We start from the raw sequence: 10653 nt of genomic DNA, 5'->3' as shown, positions 1-10653 counted from the left end.
TTGTAGCTGATGCCACTGATGCTGCAAGAGGCGCTTCTGGTATAGTCTTGACGGAACCTGTTTTGAATGTTATTATTAGTGTAGTCTTGACAAGTAGATCTATTTTCCAAAAAATGAATAACTACACGGTTTGTTAGATCGCATGATCTTTTTACCACTCACCATGTTGAATTAAGTTTGTTATCGTTTGACACCATTTTCTCTGTATTTCAGATCTATGCATATTAGCATTGGTTATTGACATGGTAAGCATATTAGCATTGGTTATTCTTCAACACCATCAATTCAATATCCATTATTTTTTTGTTATGCATATTAGCATCCGTCATAATTAATTCAAATTTGTTGCAGCCGACTGTTTTGCGAACATTTAGCCAAAGTTTGAGCAGGTAGCCACATTAAATAGTCTTACTTTTTTTACATTTCGGGAATACTGATTGATACAATATCAACTTCGAATCATATATTTACTCCAAGGCTATTGCATCCGTATTTATTGTTAATGAGTTTGAAACGGGAAGAACAAAAGATGGTTCAGATGTCAACCAGATGTCCAAAAGTTGTGGATGATCAAGGTAAGTACAAAGTGTAATTAATGTAAGCAAAGGATGAATGCCTTGGAATTTTGACAACCAGCAGCTCCATCAAAAAGTATTTAGATTTGACAGGGTTTATACACCAAAAGATGATCAAGGTAAGCACAAAGTATAATAGAAGAACTGTATTTATTTGACCACTCAATCACTGGTGTCATAATTAGTTCACAATTCATATTATTATTAATTACACAATTGGAAGCTTTGTTTAACAATTGATGGTTTTGCTGATGCATCTTCTATGGTAATCTCTGTATTGGACTGCTACACTGTTTGAATCTTTGCTTACGGACAAACATGAACAAGAAAAACATTCACTATGGAAGGAATAAAGGATTCAGGAATCTTGAGAATTTGTTTAGAATTAGCAACGAAAGGAGCGAATCTTTTTCGTACGACATATGTGTTAGTGTGCTTGAGGTTTAAAATGAAAAAATCAGAGACCTATAGGCTATGAGATCAACATAAAATAGGTATTCTTAGTTGGGTTTGTTTTGATATTCACTTCGGGAGATAGTTTATTTTAGTACACTTTTGTCAAGCATGCTAGATTAGTTTTGGTAATCATTTTAATGATTATTTTTTCTAATAATTTCTTTATTCTGTTATGAATGTCTCGGGCAATTGTTGTTAGAACAAGATTGAAAATCCTCGTTCAGAATCTGGTTTTGATGATAACAGGCATATATTTTATGAGTAACAATTTTACTACTAATGCTTTTATTGAGTGTGAAGATATTATGGTATAAGCCTTATACGACAACATCATAAAGAAATTCAGACAAGCTTCAAGGAATTAAACAGAAATATCAGATACATGAAGCCTCATTACAATAAGAAGATCACATGAGAAAATGATCAAAAGTTCTGAACATATAGCAAGAATTCAACAATCAGTGACAGAAGATCAGAAGTACAAGCAACATCAACTTTCACAACAAAAGAAGTTTCGACTCTGTATCTAGAAGCTTCGAAGAACAACATAAATTGCTCCAATTAAATCACATGAAAGCAATCACAATACTCAATGCAAAGACAAAATTATGACATACATTGTCGTCTACATCTTGATAAAATAAAAGAAAACACGCTACCAAGAGAAACTGTCTTGAAAGAAGGAAAACAAAGAAGACACACTACCAAAGATAAGATTCGCCTTGGAAATAGGTGTGTCATTATTCGGTCTACAGCAAGCATTAAATGCTATGTTCAAATATATTTCAAACGCTAATATTCCAACGGTAATAACAGACTTCAATAAAAAGAGCAAAACTATGATAGAAGAAGTGTAATAGTGCGAGTGAAGGAAAGATGAGAGTGAGACAGCATGAGCAAGAAAATAAGCATAAGATTAATTAAGCTGCTCCATCAGAGGCAACATACACAAAGTGTGTGAGAAAACAATTATGTTGAAATAAACATCAATAGCCTATAAAAAGAAAATCAAAAGAGTGAAAAGGAAAACTCTGCATGTTCTGTAGTATGCTCCAATGGAGTTATAAGAAATCCACAAATACTAGATCAGTCTGTATATTCCTCACGTTGAATGACTAGAGAAACTGAATACACTGAGTTGCTGCTCGATGGTGTTTCATGTTTACTTATGATCATTAAATGTGTTATCAGCTGTAACAAGCTTCATGATCAGTATTTAAGAAGAAGATGAAGATCGATGCATAAGAAGCAATCAACATGAGAGTTGTTGCTCCATATCTGCTTATGAAGAAGAGAAGGAAGATGGTCTTACAAGAAGGAATTACATTCAAGAGTTGAAGCTCTAATCTCCTTACTCAAACAAGAGAAGACCAAACTGAAAGAAGCAGCCTGATACAAGAGTTGCTGCTCTTAATCTGCTTTCAGAAGAAGATGAAGATCTCATTCAGAAGTTGAAGAAAAGAAGACTGCAAGAATACGTTTCAATTCTTGTAATAATATGTAAAATACATAGAGTTGTTGCTCGTATTGTGTTATATCTTAGGAAACTTCTGATAGATTGTTTAGGCACCAGAAGTGACTTCTAGTCAGTGTGTCGTGAACATATGTACTTAGAATAGGAGAACATCTGCTTAATTAAGAAGCACACTTGTAATCTCCAGAATAACAATTCTGAAAGAATTGTTGTTCCTTGGGTATCCTCTGTTCTTGATACTTGAGAAGTCCTTGAGATCTGGTTAGACTCTTGGATGGTTCTAGGTCAATAAACGTTATATCTCATGGAGATCACTGAACGGTTTATTGTCTAGGGTTAGTCACGAGCAGCTGGCTTGTGCAGGGTTAGTCACGAGCAGTTGGCTTGTGCAGGAGTTACTAGGTTAATGAATGTTATATCTTGCTGAGATCACTGAACGGTTCATCATCTAGGGTTAGTCACTCGCGGATAGCTTGTGCAGGAAGTTAGTCACGACAGTTGATCATGCAATTGTAATCAGTTTGGTTATAGTGGATTAAGTCCTCGATTGAGGGAGGCAAAATCACCTTAGGAGGGTGGACTAGAGGTAGTCTTGTTGAAAAGGTGAACTAGGATAAAAATGAATGTGTCTTTTATCTTCTGTACCTTTCATTTAACTCAGAACATCCACACTGATTATCTTCAGAACTATACTTGATTAAGTCAGAAGTTCTGATGAATTTAAGAAGTTAAATTGAATGTATATCTCATTGATTATGTCGTGCTTCCGCAATAATGATCTAAGCATATCCAGAAGATGAGATACAAGAAAAAAGAAAAAGATTTATAGAAAGGGAAATAAAATATGAAAGAACACCATTCAAACCCCCCTTTCTTGTGTTTGTCTCCACCTTCAAATGTTGCTATTGATATTGCTCTTAATGTGCTAAGAGAGAATGAAGTCTCTTCTTTAAGAGAGAATGATTTCTTTAATCTGTTATGAATGTCTCAGGCAATTATTTTTGTTTCTGTTACGATGCTGATTGCGATTGTCGCCGCTGGTCGCAGTTATAAAATTACATTCTTTTCGAATTTTGATGAATCAAAGCTTAGAAGTACTCTTGCAAACTTTTTTAAATGTCGCAACTAACTGAGTGTTTGCTAATGAATTTGATGTTATATTTTCTGATCTTTTTTAAATGTCGTAACTACTGAACCAAAATGGTGTGAACTAATGGCATTTCAACAAGGGTGGAAATTACTGTTATGGGATAGGATTCTAAACAGCTAAGGCTTTTGTTGCAGCAGGTAAGTAACGTAAATAGAAGTTGGTTGTAAAATGATTGAATTACAAGTGAATATGCATGAAATATAATATAATGTCTATGCCGAAATCTATTTTTATGCATTTCTTATGACATCTCTCTGAAGGCAACAATTGCAATTGCATAGAGACTTAGTACCACGAGCGTTTTCTTGCAAGTATCTTAACCAAGTAAGTCTATTATATTCATATATCACTCAATTCAAATTAATATTTATAGCTCTAGCTTCTGATGAAATACTACTATATTTTAATGTGATGTGTTCATGTTTCATTTGATATGGTAGAAAAGTACCCAGAGGATTATAATGGTTTTAGAGATAATGCATTATTTCAAGACTATGCATTTATCTTTCTTCAAGCAGTGGATAGATTCAAGTGTTCAGAGGTAGCCTGCTTTTGTTTCGTCTCAGTATTGGACCAAAGCTGAGATAATATAGTATTATGTTTCTAGTTGTTCTTTAAATTATTTTATCATGGTAAAATAGATTTCATGCTGAAATTATTTTACCTCCGAGAACCATTTCAAATAAAATTGTTCCTTATGCTGTTACTGTCTTAGCAATAGAGAAGGATATGACGTATTCGATGCTAGGCTGGAACAACTTATTAGAGTGTGGATAGATGGCTTAGCTCCAAGCATGCATTACATTGCAAGCAATTGTGGCTTAGATGACTAATGCTCCTCGTTTTGGCATAGAAAGTGAAATTCGACTAATGCATAGCAATTGTGGCTTAGATGACTAATGCTCCTCGTTTGAGTTCAGAAATTATCAAGCATAATTTTTTTTTTGGATTCTCTTTAGAGAATTATTGAAATTTCTCTTGGTTTGAGAAATTACTACAACTGGTTGTTATACCAGATACTAAGATGGTATTTATACCATATTTGAATGGTCCTAGTACCATCTGAGGGTGTATTTCTAGACCGATTATCTACCATGCAAGTAGTAATCGTATAGTATAGAACTGGGTTGTTTTATCCTGGAGGCGTCGTGGTTATTAAGAGTTGTTTTGCATAATTTTGGCAGTACCGCGAAACGTTTTAAAGAAAGCGTACCGATCCGCGACTCGACCCGGTAATTTCTTTGGTGGCAAACTTGTTAAAAACATGATACAACAATTTTAAGACGTTTCGAATTGCCATGGCTACTGAAGAAATTATTGGTAGTTCTGCGCATACTTTCTTTGTCAAACCGTTCATGTTTGAGAGATGTCACTTCAAGTGTTGGGAACAAATGTTGATTTTCTTCTTAATGTTGAAAAAGAAAGCTAACATTTTGATCGAGGACATTTTGTTGCTCCTTTTGGATCAACCGAACAAACTAACGGTAAGAAATTTGAGGATCAAAAGGAACACGTAATAGTGTTGAAGCTAAATCTGCTGCACAGATTAAAGCGAACAATTTACAGCTTAGGAAAGAAATCACCTTATAGAAAGAATGATTATAACATTCTGAATGGAATCACAAATGATCTGTATGACTATTACAGTAATTGTGATACTTCAAAATATGTTTAAGAGGCTTTGAAAAACATGACATTGAAGAAGCTGGAGAACATAAGAATGATTTTAGCAGCTACGTGAAGTATCAGATGGTAGTTGAAAGGTCCATAGAAACTCAAAGTCACAAACTTCAAAATATTGCTCATAAGATCATCACTGAATGTATGTATTTATAAGAACAATTCGAATTTCTTTTATTATTGACAAACTATCCCTAGTTTGAAAGTTCTTAAGAATTATGTTTTGTTACAAAATAAAATTATTTTTAATTGAGAGATTGATTATTCTCATTAAAGAAGAATATCAGAGACATGATTAAATAGAAAAGTCTTTGTTGTTTTAAACAACAAAAAGAAATTCGGTGTGGTTCTGAAGCCATATGGAAAATCATTAAAGAATTAGAACCGGAATATTGTGAACCGAATTAAGAATGGGAACCCTTCTATGGCCCCAATTTCTCCAACTAGACAACAACCACCATCTCAAAGAAATGACTTTGTTTTCCTTTTGTTTCAACTGTGGAAAACTAAGTCATATGGCTAAGAGATGTAGCCTGTAATGCTTGAACTTGGTGTAGCCCGTAATGCACTGGTTAACCTGGCTAATGAAAAATTTATTCACATGATCATCAAAATCAATATGGTATATGGATCTGATGATTGGTGGATAAACACAGGCATCTCTCGTTGTGTTTTCTATGATCGTGTTACGTTTAAAACATACACAAATACTAAAGATAAGAAAGTGTTGTTGGAAGATGTCCACACCTGTGAAAAGACTTCAATCTTGAAGGATGTCATGTTTGCTTCCGAGATTATAAAGAATCATGTTTATGTTTTTTCTTCATCTTCTAAATAAGGCAAGATTTAGTCAGTTTATTGGAGTAGATTTGTACACCATCATCACAAAAAATGATATTTTTGTGAATGAAATTGATAAGTTTAAGAACTTTGTAAGAATTTGTAGTGATAGGTAAACTGTATGATTCTAGTTTATTTCATTAATTTTATAAACAACATGGAATTGTATATCAAACGACTGCTCCATATTCTCCTGAAATGAATGGTAAAGCAGAAAGAAAGAATAGAACTCTTAATGAATTTGTTGTTGCAATTATGATGAATTTTGGTGCCGCACCTCACTAGTGGGAAAATGTTATTGACTAATTGTTTTGTCCTGAATAGAGTTCCCAAGTCAAAGAGTAATATATCTCCTTATGATATATTAAAGAAAAGACAACCAATCTTGTCTTATTTGAGAACTTGGGGATGTCTGGCTTATGTCAGAAATCCGGATCCGAAACGAGTTAAATTCGCTAGTAGAGCATATGAATGTGTATTCATTAGATATGCAACAAACAATAAGCATATAGGTTTTATGACCTAAATGAAAAAGCGATCATAGAATAAAATGATGTTGATTTCTATGAATACAAATTTCCCTTCAAATCGAGAAATAGTGGGGGCACTCAATCGAGTCACATTCTGGTGATAAGAAGCACAGAAAGCAGCAACAATGTAGAAACAGAAATCCGACGAAGTAAAAGAGTAATAGTTTCTAAATACTATGGGCTTGACTATGCGGCTTATAATGTAGAAGAAGATTCAATAAATCTTCAAGAAGCTTTATCATCTCTGTAGGCAAACTTATGGCAAGAAGCTATTAATGATGAGATAGATTCTCTGAAGTCTAATAAGACCTGACACTTAGTAAACTTGCCTCTTGGATGCAAACCAATCAGATGTAAATGGGTTTTGAAAAAGAAACTAAAACCTGATGGAACTATTGATAAATACAAGGCTTGCCTTATAGCCAATGGTTTTAGGCAAAGAGAAAATATAGATTTCTTCGACACCTTCTCTCTAGTCACCAAGATTACATCCATTAGGATACTTATTTCAATAGCTTCTATTTATAACTTAATAGTACATCAAATGGATGTTAAAATATCCTTTTTTAAATGGTGACTTAGATGAAGAAATCTATATGGAACAACCGGAAGGGTTTGTGATACATGGACAAGAAAACAAGGTCTGTAAGTTAGACAAGTCTATGTATGGATTAAAAAAATCTCTTAAACAATGGCATGAAAAGTTTGATAACTTAATGACATCGAATGAGTATAAAATGAATGAAAGTGACAAATGCGTTTATTACAAATTTGAGAATCACATCTGCACTATCATTTGTCTATTTGTAGACGATCTACTCATATTTGAATCAAACATTCAGGCCGTTAATGCTATGAAATCATTGTTGTGCAACAACTTTGATATGAAAGACCTCGAAGAAGCGAGTGTGATTCTTGGTATCAAGATCACAAGATCCGAGTTAGGAATTTCTTTGGATCAATCACACTATATGGAGAAGATCTTAAAGAAATATAAATACTTTGATTGTAAACCTGTGTGGACACCATATGATCCAAGTGTGAAATTGTTTAAGAACACTTGTGAAAGTGTAAGACAAACAAAGTATACGAGCATCAATGGCAGTCTTAAGTATGCCACTGATTGTACTAGACCCGACATTGCATATATCGTAGAATTGGTACGCAGATATACGAGTAGACCGAGTAATGAGAAATGTCAAGCTATTAAGCGAGTCCTGAGGTACCTTAAAAAGACCATAGATATCGGCCTACTTTATCAGAGATTTCCTGCTGTACTTGAAGGAGACAGTGATGCATATTGGAATACCTTGTCAGGTGATTCCAAAGCTACTAGTGGCTATATATTCAACATATTTGGAGGAGTTGTATCTTGGAAAGCAAAGAAACAGACTATCCTGGCTCAGTCCATAATGGAGTCTGAAATGATAGCATTAACAAATGCTAGTGAAGAAGCAAGTTGGTTAAGATGCTTGCTAGCTGAGATTCCCTTATGGGAAAAACCTATGCCAGTTGGGTTGATCCACTGTGATAGTACCGCGGCTATTGCAAAAATTGAGGACCGTTATTATAATGGTAAAAGACGTCAAATAAGAAAAAAGCATAACGCCTTTAGAGATTGTATCTCTAAAGGAGCTTTAAGAGTGGATCATGTACGCACTGATGAAAACTTAGCAGATCCTTTGACGAAAGGATTAGCTAGAGAGAAAGTCCATAATATATCCAAAAAGATGGGGCTAATGCCTATATAGAAATGAGTTGCTTATGATGGTAACCCGACCTAAATGACTGGAGATCCCAAGAAATAAGTTCAATGGGTAATAACAAGTTGCGAGTAATATGAGGCGATCATGCTAGAGTAAATAAAAGAAGCATGAATCCTGAAGTAATAAGAGGATGAGATAATATAAACTCTTAATGAGATCTATACTCTGTATGAGGGAGTACCCAGGCTACATGAGTACTCTTGATAGACTCACCTATGTGATTGTGGAACTGAGGCCGGTTCCTATGGAATTTCGAGGCAGAATTCCTAGAGCCTTCACTAAACCGGGATACACGTGCATGGCCATTAAAGCAAGAGCTATTAAGATTACACCTTAAGAAAAGGTTGTGTACGGGTCTGATGTCTGAGATAGAGTTCAAGACAATAGTGTCACTCTTGTTGAATCGGAATCCTACTTGCTACACAAAGGTTTAAGTCGTAGACACCTTTGCTTATGCACAATCTTAGAAACGTTTGACGTTACTTCTGAAACACTTTTTTAAATTCAAGTGGGGGATTTTAGGAACATTATGTCATTTATTCCAAAATAGGGAGATGAATTGAAAAAGTTCCTAAGTCAAGTCCCACATTGTATGTTAGTTGAAAATGATCTTTAGTCCCACATTGCTTAGGTTAGAAATCTTGGTGTAACACCCATATATAAATACATGCATCAAATCATATAAGTATACATGAATCCAAGTATTTGGTACTGAAATACCAATAAGTTCCTAGACAACACATTATACATATTAATGCCCAAATACTAAAGTTCTACACAATGGCATAATACATACAAGATGTTCAAAATAAAAGCTAAGAACTAGATCAGACAATGATCTCAAAAGAACTCCACAACGGAAGCTTCGCCATATCCAAAATAAGAACAAGGAATAACGAAATCAAACTTCTTTCTCCTTACCCTTCGCGGAACCTGTAGTACCTGAAATCAATATATAATGGGGTGAGATATAAAATCCCAGTGAGTTCCCTATCCTATGGATCCTCTCGGCTTTACAAGGTTCTAATCTATAAGTCTCAAGTCATAAGGAACTAGACCTTGAGTTCTCACACTAACATTATATGGAATCATACTTAGAGTTCAACAACTCAACACAAGATTATTAATCGGAAACCAATACCAAGGCATCCCCATATTCCCGTCCCCTTCTACGTCTAGGAGGTGGCACGAGTCATGGATCCTTTGGAAAAAATCTTGACATACGACATGGATTCGGACTCATGAGCCTTTCCCCATGAATCGTCACTTCACATGGCCCGTACACCATCACAAGTCTCTACCCGTAGGTTCCATTCGTACACAAAAGCGGGAATCAAACCTGCCAAGATTATTGTGCCTCTCTGCACGGTGAATGCCTGTTAGCATTCAAAGGAAAAATAAAGAAATAAAGAAAATACTACGGTTCCGATTAATACATCAACAATGGTGATCGCTTCCGCAAACCACTAGGCCTGTTAGCCTTTCCTCATAAGATTCCAACACGTATGTCCATATAATGTTTCATCCTAGGTTTCTTTGTTAAGCTACACAACCTAACAATTCCTAGTTTTCCTCACTTATGCTTTATTCACATAACAATGTAGTTATTTAACCCTCTTGATATAAACACATATAACAAGGTATTACCAAACCACCTGCAATAGAACTCAAACAATAATCATAGAGTACATAAGCATCATACCAAGAGCACAACGTCCTCATGGTTCCAAAATCTACACCACTATAAAGGACACACTCCTAGTCTATTACTGCTTCGAACGACGGTTAAAACAGTTTTACGGTTAGAAGGTTACGATTGAAACAATGTTCATTAATCTAAGAAAAATTGGTTAAGGAAGCTTCAGTTCGCGCCGCGCAACAACTAGGTCGCGCCGCGAACCCTATGGCAGAAGCAAACCACTATAATTTCTAACACTGTTCGCGCCGCTAACTAATCTACGCGCCGCGAACCCTCTGGCAGTAGCAAACTCTAAAGATTTCCAAACTGTTCGCGCCGCGACACCCAGTACGCGCCGCGTACTGAAGACAGAAGCAAAACCCCCAAAAACCTGCATAGTTCGCGCCGCGCAGCCCCGTTCGCGCCGCGAAGCGCGCGAGAATTCAGTTCTCAGTTCTGTTCACCCACAACTTTTCATGGTTCAAAACCATCTAAACCTGTTCC

The sequence above is a fragment of the Vicia villosa genome, linkage group LG4 (assembly GCF_029867415.1).
Source record: "Vicia villosa cultivar HV-30 ecotype Madison, WI linkage group LG4, Vvil1.0, whole genome shotgun sequence".
Lineage (NCBI taxonomy): Eukaryota > Viridiplantae > Streptophyta > Magnoliopsida > Fabales > Fabaceae > Vicia > Vicia villosa.
The sequence above is the reverse complement of the archived record's forward strand: the minus strand, read 5'-3'. Positions refer to the sequence as shown.